The sequence below is a fragment of the Symsagittifera roscoffensis genome, chromosome 9, assembly GCF_963678635.1.
Source record: "Symsagittifera roscoffensis chromosome 9, txSymRosc1.1, whole genome shotgun sequence".
NCBI classification, from domain to species: domain Eukaryota; kingdom Metazoa; phylum Xenacoelomorpha; order Acoela; family Convolutidae; genus Symsagittifera; species Symsagittifera roscoffensis.
In genome coordinates, this window is record NC_087070.1 from 45,110,395 (window position 1) to 45,127,130 (window position 16,736).

The window sequence follows — 16,736 nt, forward strand, 5'->3', positions numbered from 1 at the left end:
TTTGACGATTTCCGAAAAGAAATTGATAACTGGCCTGGAGGAGATAAAAAATATTTGTTTTGGCCAACTTGTGAAAACTTCAACCTAATAATATACATTATTCTCAACAACCAAAATCTTACTTCAGTTCAAAAATTCAGAATTGAAACAGCAACATACTGTTATCAGGTTGAGAAATCAATTGAAGAACTCTTGAAAAAGATTTATGGTATTAATTCTGCTTCGGAGTATTAAAAACTCATTGAAATGATACATTTTTCCATCTAAAATTCAGTTTCCAACTTTAACTTTGTTCAAATCAAATAAATTGGAAAAAAAAGATAGACCGAAATTGAAAATTTTTAAATTTGAGATTAAAACTCAAAACAAATCTTAGGATTATGAGATAACTTCGTTAAAACTTAGCTTATAAATTTTATCTTGAGAAAAAATCCAACATAATAAGGTAATGTTTGGAAAAATTTATACATTTGATACATTATGTACAATTGGACAAAAACTCAGATAATTTGAGCATTTTTTCGTGAACCAACAACATCTTTTAGAAGATGATACTTGAAGCATAACTCGAAAACTTGCTTTCAAGATCTACATTTCATTATTTTGGATAAAAAACAGAAAAATTTGATGAAGAAAGACTTTTAGAGAAAATAATATCGAGCTTGCTGAATTTTCTAAGCAAACTGATACTTTGGCAGAACCAGCGCTAGGATCTCTTAATTATATGAACGTTCACATGAAAAAACTCAATCAGTAAATGTTTTGCTCTACTTAGCTTCAGTTGATTTCGATTAAAAAATTATGTAGAACTAAAGTTTTATTTGCTTAAAAAGTTTGGCAAATTTATTATTTGTTACACTTTGCATCTTGATTTCCTTTTCTAAATCGATTTCTCTAAGAAGCGTTCTTTTTGAAGTCTTTAGATGTCGCAGAAGTTAGGAACTTGATCTACTTGCGTATTTCTACTTCCAAAGGTTTTCAAATTAAAAACAATCAAGCTGCTCGTAATTTGTTCTAAAAACTCAACGTAAAAACACAACTTTATATTTTCACTTTTTCCACGTACTTGTGAATGCTTTAACTAGCACCGATTCTTTCTCACTGAGACTTTTTTCAGAAAGGTTCCAACACAAATGAGGAATGAAAACAGATTTGATAACTGTTTTGCAAGAAAGTGATAGTTAATGATCTCAAAAGTTGTACTTTTGCTCAAATAGTTTATTGTTATAACTGAACAGGGACCCTTAAGTAGAACATGTAAAAATTACAAAGCAATTATCAGACGCTATCAGTTCTAATTTTATCGCTGCCAGCGAATTGTTTGTTTAATTGGTACCATTTTCATCCTAAATTCCCAAGTTCTGATTAAATTTTCTTTCAAAGTGAGTTCAATAGCGAAAAAACGTAAAAAGCAGAAATTAAGAATAACCCTAAAGCATGCAAAATTTCAACGGAAAAATTATGATAACTGTTATAGAAGCAACAGAGAGATAATCATTAGTTTTGAAGAAGGTTTTGTTGAATTTCATTCAATCTATTATAATTTTTAAGAAACATTTAGCCCATTTTTAGTCAATTTTAGCAGTAAAAAAATCATTTTCAACAATGATCCAAAATTTGTTATTTTTACCAACGTGAAAAACTTCTCAGAAGTTGTAATTTTTGTACAAGTTTTGGTTAATCTTTGAGATAAAACTAAGGAGGAGTTGGATCATGGGGTTCAATCTAGAAATGTTAATGAATATTGCTCTTATTGTTCAATTGAATTAAGATTCTTAATTGAATTTGCCTGCAATTGAACAAAAAACTAGTTAAATACGCAATTGAAAGGTTAAAAATGGAAAACTTTGGGTAGATTTGACTAATTTTAATTTTCTCGAAAATAACGATAAGTTACACTATTTTCCCGAAAAATCAGAAGTATCAAAATCAAATCAGCTAATATGAGCTTTATATGTTCAGAGCATAACATAAACCACTTTTTAGCTAAAATTGGGGTAAACTTCATCGTAATTCATTATTTTGAGAGAAAATTGTGGAAAATTCCATTTTCTATTCAAAGTTTTATATCAGTGTCTCAACAAGATGCCAATTGAAATACAATTTGAGCTGAATTTTAAAATCTAAACTTTGAAATTTTTGCAATTTTTTTCCAAAATAATTTAAGTTTTTGCAATTTTTTTCAGAAGCTTGAAATTTTTACAATTTTTTTCAAAGAAAATTTGACTTTCTTTCGAAGTTTCACTAGATTTTAGCATAGTTTTGGCTGGATTGAGAACTGTTTTAAAAAGTAAGATCATCTAATAAAGTAGTTTTTAAGTCAAATTATATCAATTCTTATCGTGTTTTGAAGTTTTTTGTAAAAAATTTTCAATTTTTTTTGTTAAAAGCTCCAAAATTTTTGCCCATCTTACCTTTGACTTACCTTGACGAAAAATTAATACTTTCATCACCCAATTTACACGTAATGCTCACCAATTACATAACGCGTGCTGAGATTTTTGCGAAAAAAATGAACATTCCCACACAAAATCCAAAAAATACCGTTTTTCTTAGCATTTCCTTACCGTCAGACTGAAACTTTACCATTCCCTATCTTAATATATAGGAATTCTATTCCCTATCTTAATGAGTTCTTGATTCCCTGCAAAGAATTTCTAATACATAGGAAAACCTATACACTATACCTATACATGGGAAATTTGGGCGCCGAAAAAACTTACCATCTGAAACTTACCAACTGAAACTGGTATCTTAAGAGATTGGGAAATCTATTCCGTATCTTAATACATTGGGAAGTCTTTAGCCTATGTTAATACATAGGGGGAAGACCGGACATAACGTCGCCAATCCGTGTTATTTGGTTTTTGAGGAATCGGTGCCAAAAAGCTAGAAATCGTGTGTCCCGGATTCCGGAACACACGCATTTTCTTTGATGTTTTTAGATTCCGTGGATTTCTAATTCAAACCAGTTTGTATGTGACCAGCTTTTGTCATGGATTCCGGGACAGCTAAAACCACCAATTTTGTGGCCAATCCTGGAATCCATGACAAAAACCATGGAATCCGATACCATATTAAAACGCATTAAAAAACGGTTTTACCATGGATTCCTGGGCTTTTGGCTTCTGCGTGTTCTGGAATCCGGGACTTTACCAAGATGGAAGGGACCGGATTCCATGACATTTTACAACAATTATCAATACACAAAATTAGAAATGTTTTGTGTTTTGCCACGGATTCCATGATTAACACAACTAAAAGAAATCTTTTAGTGACTTAAGTGACTTCTTTCGAAAAGAAAGAGGTTAAAAAACTATTGTATACTCTATACAGTTCAACTGTATCACTCTATACTGTATACTATATACTCTATACTGTATACTGTATATACAGATTTTTCAATTAGTTTATTTTCACTAGTTTTACATGTATTTGATGTTCATGTTGTAGAACAACAATATTCATTCTTCTAGAACATTTAAAATGTACAGGATTTCGGCATGCATTTTTTCAAAACAGGTAATTGTAACCGTTACCGTAACGTGACAATGGGGACCATTTGTCATTTACAGGATTTCAGCATTCTAGCAAATTTTATAATTAGTTTAGTTTAACTAGTTTCATTTGATGTTCAACATTTGAAGTTCAGAAAAACAGCCTGTGAGTTGAATATGAATACTACTCATGATTATTCAACACTAAAACTTGAGTCTCATAAACTATTCAACACTTAAGCTTGAGTCTCATAATAGGATAAGTTAGTAACTTGTTGTCAGAAAAAGTTTGCACGCGCGTGCGCACAACTCAGTGTCAAGATTCACACTATATCATATAGTAACTATGATAGTTACTTTTAAATCACCATTGCATAAATTCAATTCATCATTGTTTTGAAAAAAGTCCTTCATCGAAAGATTCAACAAAAGTTACTCACAATTGTCAACAATGGAATTATGGAATAAATTTTTAATTTCTGGCGCCGACTCGGACATTAACCGTCAGTTTGTTGACTGTAACATTCTGGATGCAATTGCCGAAAAGTTTATCCAAAAAAAGTACGACAAGTTATTAAAGATTCTTGAAGAGATGCTCGCAGGGACGGATAAGTGGATCGTTTCTGATGTTCTTCGTCAGATATCTGTGCGGGGACAATAAAAAAAAGCTACAATTTTAGCAGTAAGTAACTCTTCACAAATTTATCGTTTTCAGTCACCAAACATTCTTTACGTTGATTAATTCAACTTCAATTACGTTCAATTACGTTCATCTTTACGTTCAATTAAAATTCAACTTTCAATAAAATTTATATCCAATTGGGACAACACAACACTGTTTAGGCTCGCGTAATGCAACTCGTAATTCTTCGTGGTTCAAGAGAAATGCCTTGGACCAAGACTCGGAAGGAGCTAGTAAAATGTTTCTTCGGTCCAATGTTCATACCTGACGAAGTTGATCCTTAAAAAGCGCTCAAAGCAACCGAAACTTCATTTTCATTTGAACAGTGCGGCACTCAATCAAACCTACCTCAAACATTGGAAGAGTCAAGACACGTTTCCAGGATAATGAAACGATCAAAATTTATGTCTATAACAGCTGACAACTCCCAACAACTATTGGGACAAGTGCTGAAACTGATCCGACAAAAAAAATTCAATTAAGCACATTTGTTAAATTGATTCGACAATCCGCATTCAGCCGTAAAAAGACGTATTCTGGGTATAGAAAGAATGACACAAATGTCTTACGAGTTTTGGCGATGGAACTATTTTCTAAAAGAGGTTCAACGAAGGATTTTGAGTTTTGCTTGGGCATCGCCTGTAAAACTGGAAACTAGAAGAAGTGATCAACATTATCCGGAATAGACTACAACTGATTGGCCTCGGACATAATTTAGTACCCTCAATGAGAAATGTCCAACGATCAACTGCAAGCCTTGTAAATCACTTTTTGGCCTTGTGCAAACCACAGAAGTCCTTCTCTGGATTCAGAACGGACTTGGTTGCATGTATACAACTAGCTGTTTTTCTATTGTTTAAAACAGAAAACATCAACAACGTTAAAGTCGATATTTGGGGTGACGGTTGTAAAATTGGTGGCACAGAAGTTACGAGAATGGCTTTTAGACTACTTTCTGAAGATATTAGCGCCCAATCTGCTACGAGCGTCTTCTACTTCGCAGGTACTCCTTTTTCTAAAATCATTTTAAAATCATTTCTTCACAAATTTTTTCTCAACTTGAGACTTCTTCTGCTCCCTAGCGACCGCATTTAACGTGTTATTTTTCTCTCGATTATTCGAACATGAAACAATAACATTCGATGTGGAGTCCACTTTCTTCCAAATTCTGTGTAAATACGCCTTTTCAACTCCTTCGCGGCGCGCAGTTATCACTGTGAGTGACCGTCAAAGTGACTTTATGATGATAATTTATAACTTACGTCATTGAATGACGTTATGATGATGATTATGATTATACTGTAATTTTTTTTCAGTACTGCTTGTACTGACACTGTCAAAAAAACATAGCTTAAAGCTCTTACTATGAGCCTCATGAGAAACATTTCCAATTGAAGTGTTTGCAAACAATTTGTTTTCTTTTCATTTAATAGAGAGAAAAAATTGATTGCCAATTTTCGGATTTGAAAAAAGTTACATTGTCAAGGTTTGAAGTTTATGAAACTTTAATTGATCACATTCACGCGAAAACACTGAAACTTTGAACTAGTTGAACTAATAAAAATAATGGGGTTTTGACTGTTCTAAGTTGTGTGAAAAAAGAGTCCGGTAGTCTTCTTCACTTGCGTAGTGGCCTGTGCACGTTTGAACGTTGCATCGTAAGTTGAAACTTGTGAATTCACGGTGTTCTGTAATCCTTAAATACTTTATAAGTGTATCATGACCATTGTCTTTTTGTGCGGGCAATACATCCCACCTGCTACCCAACACAGAATCCCAAGATTTGTGGCAGCCTCGAATTCCTTCGGATATTGCTGCACTAAACTTGACCACTTCCTTTGAGGATTCTGTCGAAAAACCCATTATTTGTCTTGTTAGTTTGGTCACGGGTCCAAGATTGAAAGTGATGGAGTTTTTGTCCCTAGCCAGTCCAACAGCACGTTTCAAGGCGGAAAACACCGCAAACGATAAATTGATTGGATGTTCAATTGCATTGAAGTCACACGTTTCATGCTGAAATGTTACAAAATTAGTCACGTGCCAAAATCCTGTACTTTTGAATAAAAGTATTTGAGTTTTTGAAAACGATAAAAATTGTAGGCATTAGCCTGTGTTTTCACGTGCCAAAATCCTGTATTTTTGAACAAAATATTTCAGTTTTTGAAAACGATAAAAAAAATTGTAGGCATTAGCCTATGATAAAAATTGGCAATGTTTTGTCATTTGACACTGGATTCCGGGCCTTATGGCTAAGGGTTTGAACATGAATTCCTAGTTCGTTTCTCAGTCGTAAGCATTGTTAAATTCCATGGAATCCGGGACGTGACAAATTCGGAATGTTTCAAATGAAAATTGTAGGCCTTAGCCTGTGATAAAAATTGGCAATGTTTTGTCATTTGACACTGGATTCCAGGCCTTATGGCTAAAGGTTTGAACATGAATTCCTAGTTCGTTTCTCAGTCGTAAGCATTGTAAAATTCCATGGAATCCGGGACGTGACAAATTCGGAATGTTTCAAATGAAAATTGTAGGCATTAGCCTGTGATAAAAATTGGCAATGTTTTGTCATTTGACACTGGATTCCGGGCCTTATGGCTAAAGGTTTGAACATGAATTCCTAGTTTTATTTCTCAGTCGTAAGCATTGTTAAATTTCATGGAATCGGGGACAATAAAAATTCGGAATGTTTCATTAAAAAAACTTTACCTTGAGGTAGTCTTCACAAGCTAGCTGAACCAAGAGTGCAGGCATCCTTATAGAAATGTCCTCGTTATTTATGCATGTCAACTGTGCAAAGGCCTTTTTTGTCCTTCCTTCAAACTCCAAGCTGTCTACTCTGCAATTTTCCCCTCCATAGAAAGCAGTTGATCCAACCTGAGAAACAAATTGAATTTTTATACAAAATATTTTGATCGGGCGCTGAGACATATATTCCTAACTTTATGACATCTGAAAAAATCGCGGCACACACTTCCAATGCTTGTAATTATTTTGTTAACAAACCTTGAGGACACCGTTGGAACAAGGGACAAAGGTCAAAGGCACTATGTCTTCTGTGGCTTCGAGAAGTGTCAGCATGTCAATTTCTTTTTCGTCTTTTTTAGCTCTTTTTGTAGGATTACGTTGATGATCTTGAACCTCACATGGCTCCAAAACTAAAGTAGCCGTGTCACAAAAAGATGTCTGAAACAATTCACGGTTTCAAACAGATTATGAATGAAGTTAAAATATGTTTTTCAATTTCAGCTAATTAAAAAAAACTTCTTTTGAAGTTGAACTTCTTTCCGAGTGATGTTTTGAAAGATGTTTTTCAAAGCGAATAAGTACCTCAGATGTAAGCGTATCTTCAAAGAGCCCTTGATTTCGAAGTTGATTGTATTTTACAACCAATATGTTAGCCTCTGGTTCTTCTCGGTGGATTTCATCGTGCTCCGAGTCCAAAATTTTCAATGTACATTCCCATTTGAAAGGATCGTTGTACAGTACAACCCCTGTCATCAGAATGCATTTGTCAACGCAATCTGTTTCACAAGCAGCACAGAAAAAAACATCTGTATTGCGAGTTAAGCGTCATGGGTTGAACAGAAGTGGATCTTTTTTGTTTCTTCTTTTAGCCCTATCTGGCTCTTCAACAACTTTGATTGTCTTTCTTATTTTCCAATGTTTCATCCTCCGATGGTCGCGAAGGTCTTCTGGAATTGTTATCTGTACGGGTGGACCCTTCCATTCAGTCCATTTGACACTCACACCCCAGTTACTAATGAAACCCAGTATTCTAGCGGCTTCCCAAATGTACGTCACTTCATCAAGAACTTGCACTTCTTCTTTTTCCTTGAACAATGATGGAAGCATCTTGTAGGAGCGATTTTATCTAAATGAATAATATTTAGTACAATCGTTGTACTCATGATGAGTAATTGTCATGATGAGTATATTTTTTAACAACCAATTTAAACCTTTATGTTTAACCGCATAAAACGACTATTGAAACGACTATTACCTTTTAGAGTCAGTAATTCAGCAATTAAGAGTCAATTATACACTGTATAATATAATAAAGTATAATATGGCATATTATCACAACCAATTTGAGTACCAATTGAACACCAATTGAACTTCAATTATTGAATAATACTATTATTAGTAAGTTGTTAGTAACACCCTCCGAGGGTGATTCATTCGATTCTGCAATCCTTTCTAGTCACTTCTCATTTCATTCCAAGTTTTGTTAACCTGAACTATGGACTCCGAACTTCCTGCTGTGAATACTGCGCAACTTGAAACTCCTGTTTTCCATAGAGATCATAATGAACCTCCATCTAGTCAACAGTCTGTTACTAACAGATGTAGTACATCTCGGAGTTTCGACCAAAATTTTGCACAGCTCCCATCTGTGAAAGTTCCTTTAAGAACCCCCATCCGAGTCGGACATAGTCCCTATGCTGAACCTTGTACAATTATTACAGATGTTAATCATAATCATCATGACAATACTTACCACACATTGGAGACTCCGCAGCAAGTGTCTTCTCGAAGTGAAGGGTATTCAAACTTCATTAGCCCAATGCCAGTGGTGTACCCACACTTTGATCCCGCGTTTTTTCATAGAAATCAAATTGCCAGCCAGCCCACTGATCATCATGATGATTACACTGCCAATGGAACAGAACTCAGTCGTTTTTTTTTCTCAACCTTCAGAATCAACTCCTTCGAACCAGCATTCATCAACTTTGTCATGGGAAATACCTCTGTTCACGCCGCAGTCGGCGACTGCCACTCAGGCTGGCAGTTCAAGTACAGAGCCTCCGACTGAGTCTTCATCTGAGAATATGGCAAAACGAGTTATTCCAACGAACAATGACTTGCAAACCGAGGTAAGATTCCTTTTGTTTTGAAACAAAAAGCATTTTTGCTGCTCAAACCGTGAGGAGTTGGAAATTTTCAGCTAATGTTTTTGTTCACTTTTGTAGTTCAATTAAAAGTTTTTGTTTTGAGTTTAGATAGCTGCAAAACTTGCACGCGTTCAAGAACAACTTGAAGCTGCTTCGTCCAAAGACGACCAAAATGAACATTGCGAGAGGCAAGAAATCGAAACACTTGTTAAAGAGCACTTGGATGTTTTCCAAGAATCGGGTTTTTTAACCCATAAACAACGTGTTTCGTTATTTCAACTTGTGACAGCCTTCTTATACTGTTATGTCGTGCCATCAATGCTAGAAAAAACCATAAGCTGCATGTCTGTTCATGCAGTTGCACAAGCGTTTGTGGCATTGTCAGATGAGGACGATACTTGTATAACGGTTTCAATTGAACCAAGTGAAAGTGAGTCATCTTGAATTTCTTCCGTATAACTTTTTTTCAAAATTGTGAAACTGTTTGTTTAGTGTCTACTGAACGTTCGAATCACATTTTGCCGCGATGGCTCGTACAGGGTTTGAAACTTTATCACACTGAAGTTCAACCACATTTCTTACCTCAGAGTGTCCCGGAAGAAAAGATTTCTTTCACCCGATCTTTCCCTGAGCAACCAATCCAAGTCAAAACAGAACTTTTTTTGTGAACTCCAGTGGAAACACCAAGTTTCGTGTGAATAGAATTGCCGCCACAGTTTCTGACATGGTACGTTTCAACTTTTAACTAATAAGTCTGTGGAAGTTGAACTTCCTAATATGATTTGAACACAACGGGGAATATTCGTTCTAGAAGGATCTGTTTAGATTTCTGCTCAAATGGAGCCTGCTAAGCGACCCAAGACATCGCTCGATCGTCAAGTGGCAAAATTCATGCCTTTGTCAAAAGATCCTGCATTTCAACTGGTGAAACACAAAACGCAGGAAATTCACAAGGTACTACTTTGATTTTCCAAGAATTTTTTTAATTCAAAAAACGTTTCGACTCGGAAACTTTCAGAAAGTTTCGACTGTTTCAGCTGATTTGTACTTCACAGTTTTTTTATACAGTATCACAATTTATCAATTGGATGTATGAAACAATACGCTCACGTTTTTCCAGATTGTCAATCACACCTACAAAGATGTTGAAAAAGCTGTGCGATGTAGACAAGATCAACAAAGATACATGAGACAGACAATTAGAGCACAAGCTTTTGTGAAACAGTATCCAAACTTTGTTGAATCGGAGACGCGCGTGTCGGGTTTTTTCCAGCGAAACGAATGGGAAACTCATCACGACCTAAAGAAAGTCATGTCCCAAATCGCCATGCTGCAGAAAGAGAAAAGCAAGCGACAACAAAAGCCGCTTTCTGATTCCAGCGGCATTAGTTATAAAGGCACTGGAAACTTTCTTTCATTGGAAGCACAAACGCTTCTGGCCCACAGATGTGATACGCAAGAATGGGTTGGCATTTGTGATGTTGTTTTCCCTACTTTCGGAAGAGGTAATCTTGCGTTTCTTGAAAACGTTGACGACAAGTTTCCAAAATTTTCAAAAGTTTCTTTTTCAAAAAAATTTCTTTTTTGATTCAAACGTTATAGTTTAAAGTTTTAAAAAGTCATAAAGTTTTCAACCAATACAGTTTTTTGAATTCCATTCAAAAATGCCATGTAACAGTGTTACATAATATAGAGTAAACTTTAAATGTTGAACATTTTCTGATTCAGGCGTTGTCAGCACACAGGCCTTCCAGAAGGATGATATTATCATGGACTACCATGGGGTTGCTGTGACAGATAAAACATATCAAGATTTGATAAGGAACCGTTCTGTTCCGACTGAATTTGTGCTGGAAATTGGCGCGCCTGTGAAGCGTTTCATCGATGCTTCTTCAGAAGTGTGTGTTGAACATCCAACCAACCGCTGTCTTGGTCGACTGGCTAATCACAGCACGCTAAACTCCAAGAAGAATTTGGATGCGAATATGAAGATCATAGAAGTTTTTCTTAATGCCTTCGATCCGCCAAAACGATTAGCTGTATTCAAAGCCCGAAGAAACATTGAGCCTTTCGAACAGCTACGATACGATTATGGCGATAAAGTTGCTCGAAACATGTTCAACATGTGAAGCTCACAAGCTCAGCTTTTTTACCTTAGAAACTTTTCAAGTTGTATTCTTGACTGTTGTTGTGTTACACCCATTCAATGGAAGTTCCATATATTTTATGTTCAACATACTGTATGTTACATACGTGTAGTTACTACTAGTAGTAGTTCAAACATTTGCACCCACAACTTTTTTCATCGAAGTACATGTACAGTATTTCGGCACGCTCGAAATTACTAATTACTTAGTAACTAATTAGTTAGTAGTTGCAACTACAAGTAGCCTACTTATAACTAAGTTTGATCAAACAAGTTCAGACACTGGCAGTGTCTTAACCTCAGTACAGTATTTCGGCACGCTCGAAATTAACTAATTAGTTAGTAGTTGCAACTACAAGTAGTTATAACTAAGTTTGATCAAACGATTGTACCCACAACTTTTTTCATCGGAATACAGTATTTTAGCACGTAAGTTAATAGTTGCAGTTATAATAACTTGTAGGACAAACTAAACAAAAAAGATGGAAAAAAATTGCTTAAAAACTGTAAACTTCTGCCAGATAAATTCAAAAATATAAAAGTCTTGGATTCCATGCCATTTTTCTCACTGGATTCCAACGTCTTGGATTCCATGGTTATAGTGTATTGATTTTCTCAACTATTTGTTTAGCAACTATTTGCTTAGTGGTTGAGTAAAAATGGCTCGGATTCCGGGACCATGTCCTGGATTCCGAATTCAAGTAATTGTTCGCTATACCATGGATTCCGGGATTTTGCCAATTTTTGGTGGTTTAATTGATTGTCCCGGATTCCGGGATTTTGCGTATATGCCTGTTCGTGCCGCCATGCGAGTATTTGAACGCGGAATCCATGGCATGTGCATGTTATATCATTTGAATTCGGAATCCATGTACACTAATAGTCAAATCTGACTATTGAAATAACACGGATTGGCGACGTAATGGATAGTCTATAGCCTGTGTTAATACATAGATTTCTTCACCCCCCCCCCCCCCCTCCCCTCTATCTCCGGCTGAACTGCTCCTCCAACATATACTACTACAACGGTTCTTCACGGAACATGAGGTTTGCAAGCGGTGTGGTTACCGCGTTCAGCTGTCTAGACATTGTCCTAGCTCAGTTTTTTGTAATTACCAAAGAGAATGGTGAATGTGTTTATTGTGAATTAGGTCAATACGGCGTAACTTTGAGCCACGTTTTGAGGTACTACAACTTGTTTTTCACAATACCATGTGTGATTGTGACTGTCTGCAACATAATTTTTGTACGAAAGCTGAGATCACGCGGCACTAGAAAACAACAAGGTAACAATACTGCTACAGACATTACCACCGGAAAAAAGGCCAACATACGTAACCACCAAAGACAAATTCAAAAGCGAAAAAAATTGCAAGAGTACATGAAAATGATCCTGATTATGTCTACCGCTTACCTAGTATTTACTTTATCCATCGTCATCAACGTTTTTCTTATGGCCATTGCAGTTTCCAATTCAGCACTATGGTTGCTATTTAAATCCATTACGACTATTTTTGCAATAGTAAACACATCGGATAATTTTTTATTCTACGTAATGAGTGGCAAATCATACCGCTAATCTTTTGTGGGGTCGGTCTTTTCAAGACTCGGGACGAGACGACCAAAGAGAGGAAAACAGCGGCAGTACTAACTGTTCTGGCAGATACCCTTTCTGATAAGTCAGCGAGAAAACATCAGTCTACAATAACCTATCAGTTTTGACAAACAAATCCCGACAAATCTTTTTGGAAAAGAAAAACAATTTTTTTTGAGTTGTTTTGAAATATTTCAAAAATCATTAGCGTTTGAGCTAAAGAATTCTCTAGAAAAGTTGTAGTTTTGACGACCAGAAATGGATATCTTAAATTCAGTCACGGGACCCAGAAGCTGCAGTTTTTGATTTCAGCAAGCAATTGAATGAACCTTTTCTTCACGTTTATGTCTTTTCTCTGCAACAATTTAACTTAAAATAATGTACATTTGACACATGCTAGACAAAATTGTTTTTTTTTCGGACTTATTTGGGTCAAAAATTTGGAACTCATGTTTTGAAGGCGTAACATAGCCAGAATACATAAATAATTTTAGAAGTCTTCGAATTTACGAGCTGAAATTAAAATTTAAGGGAAATTGATGGGCTGTAATTATTCTTTATGCCACGAAAAAATGTATAGACAAAAAAAACTGGAAATGTTGCTTGGTCCAGTGTCAATAAAAAGTCGTAGCTGCTTTGATGACACAGACACTAAAAGGTCTTAGACGAAAAATGGATCTTTTGTTTGAATCAAAGACCTTTCACGGGTCAAATACCTTAAAAAATATGGACTTTCGAAAAACTTTCAGTTAAAACTACTCTATCTACCACAGAAACCCTTAATCTTAAGCTGAATTTTTTATTTCATAAAAGGAATCCCGGTTGATTCATGCTGCTTTAATTAAAAACATTGGCGGAGTTTTTAATGAGTTGTTTTGTTCAAATCGAACTCAAAATTTAAATGAGTTTAAAAAAAAAGACGGTGGGCGACATACATTTTGAATAAACTCTTCTTATGTTTCGACACAGCTTGAACTATTTTTTAACTTTTACGACCAGAACTTGGCGTATTTTGTGTTTTCGTATAAGTTTTGACTCACGTTACGAGAATCAAGCATATTGCGTCTTAAAGTTGTTTCTCGATTGCTTGTTTTTATTCGTAAAATTACTTCTTCTCGACTTTGAGAATTGAAACACAAGCCAAGTACCCGAGGTGTGTACTGAACACATGTTGTAAGATTTTTCTTTTAGGTTCTGCGGTTTTTTTGCGGACACAGTATTCAAACTTGCAATATCACAGTTTGTTTCGTTTCAATTTTTGAAATGGACGGAATTTAAAAGTCAAAAGATGTATATACTTATTTAGAGGCTCAGCTTTTGCTAGAGGTAACTGTTTGATATATAGTGTTTTTCATATTAATCCGGCTTGAATTGGATAAATTAGATTATTCAAAAAATGGATATTTCTCTACAAAAATAAGACGAAGAGTGAAAACATTTGAGAAATTGGAATTTTCCCAAATAACCCACTTTTTATTTTTAATGTTTGCAAACGGTTGCTTCGATTGAACCTTTCTTCTCAGATTTGATAAGAAAAATCAAAGAAAGTAGAAAAAAAAACTAGAAAAAATGACAAAAAAAAGTGATTTTCGAAATCCATAGGTTTTTGCGGCCATCTTGGTTGTGGCCATCTCAGCTAAAAAGTTTGACGAAAACCAAGTTTTTTGATGAAACACTTAACTTAAGATTTGGCAGGTACTTTTTATGAAATGTCAAAAAGTTTTCAAAAAACGGTCAAAAAACAAAGATTTTCAAATACTTCTCCGAGAATCAGAGCTGCCTGGATATGTAAAATTGGTTATACAGCATACATTCCCGCACCTTATTTTTTCGATTGAACCCAAAATCTCAGATTTCAGAGGGTAGTTCTCTAAAAAAGTCACAAACTTTCAAGAGTGGTCAAAATACAAAGTATTGACTTCTTCAAGAGCCCACACATCGCTTATGCAGAGACGATTACCACCAACCTGTTTTTTGCATTGAACCCAAAATAGATTTTAAAGAAAATTTTTTGAGAAAAGGCAAAAATACTCAAAAATCCGTCAGAAATTTTAATTAATCAAGGCCATTACTTTCGTGTAGAAAAATTGGACGTTGTCGCTTAGGCAGGGCAGCTTCCCACAACCAGTGTTTCGTATTGAACAGAAATGCACAGATATGGGAGGGTAGTTTTATGCCTAATTTTCATATCCCTCGAAGATTATATTTAATGGCAAGTGTTCTGTTCACCTTCTCTAACTGTAATGAATTTGTCATTTTGAAACAGATCCAGTGGAAGATTGGAGAAGAGTAATGAACGCAAGTAAAAAAAAAACTGACTTTGGTGCAAAAATCTCGCCTTTCAAATTTCAAAAAAAAACAAATAGATGCCCTTTCAGCTCTTTGAATTTCTAAAGTAATTTATGCTTGTTACTGTTTTGATAACTTTAACTCAACTTGAGAAAACTGGATCAATAGCTAAAGTTTTTATTCCGCTGAAAATCTAAAATTTATATTCTACTTTCTTAACTTAAGATTTCTCGATTGCTTGTTTTTATTCGTAAAATTACTTCTTCTCGACTTTGAGAATTGAAACACAAGCCAAGTACCCGAGGTGTGTACTGAACACATGTTGTAAGATTTTTCTTTTAGGTTCTGCGGTTTTTTTGCGGACACAGTATTCAAACTTGCAATATCACAGTTTGTTTCGTTTCAATTTTTGAAATGGACGGAATTTAAAAGTCAAAAGATGTATATACTTATTTAGAGGCTCAGCTTTTGCTAGAGGTAACTGTTTGATATATAGTGTTTTTCATATTAATCCGGCTTGAATTGGATAAATTAGATTATTCAAAAAATGGATATTTCTCTACAAAAATAAGACGAAGAGTGAAAACATTTGAGAAATTGGAATTTTCCCAAATAACCCACTTTTTATTTTTAATGTTTGCAAACGGTTGCTTCGATTGAACCTTTCTTCTCAGATTTGATAAGAAAAATTAAAGAAAGTAGAAAAAAAACTAGAAAAAATGACAAAAAAAAAGTGATTTTCGAAATCCATAGGTTTTTGCGGCCATCTTGGTTGTGGCCATCTCAGCTAAAAAGTTTGACGAAAACCAAGTTTTTTGATGAAACACTTAACTTAAGATTTGGCAGGTACTTTTTATGAAATGTCAAAAAGTTTTCAAAAAACGGTCAAAAAACAAAGATTTTCAAATACTTCTCCGAGAATCAGAGCTGCCTGGATATGTAAAATTGGTTATACAGCATACATTCCCGCACCTTATTTTTTCGATTGAACCCAAAATCTCAGATTTCAGAGGGTAGTTCTCTAAAAAAGTCACAAACTTTCAAGAGTGGTCAAAATACAAAGTATTGACTTCTTCAAGAGCCCACACATCGCTTATGCAGAGACGATTACCACCAACCTGTTTTTTGCATTGAACCCAAAATAGATTTTAAAGAAAAATTTTTGAGAAAAGGCAAAAATACTCAAAAATCCGTCAGAAATTTTAATTAATCAAGGCCATTACTTTCGTGTAGAAAAATTGGACGTTGTCGCTTAGGCAGGGCAGCTTCCCACAACCAGTGTTTCGTATTGAACAGAAATGCACAGATATGGGAGGGTAGTTTTATGCCTAATTTTCATATCCCTCGAAGATTATATTTAATGGCAAGTGTTCTGTTCACCTTCTCTAACTGTAATGAATTTGTCATTTTGAAACAGATCCAGTGGAAGATTGGAGATGAGTAATGAACGCAAGTAAAAAAAAACTGACTTTGGTGCAAAAATCTCGCCTTTCAAATTTCAAAGAAACAAATAGATGCCCTTTCAGCTCTTTGAATTTCTAAAGTAATTTATGCTTGTTACTGTTTTGATAACTTTAACTCAACTTGAGAAAACTGGATCAATAGCTAAAGTTTTTATTCCGCTGAAAATCTAAAA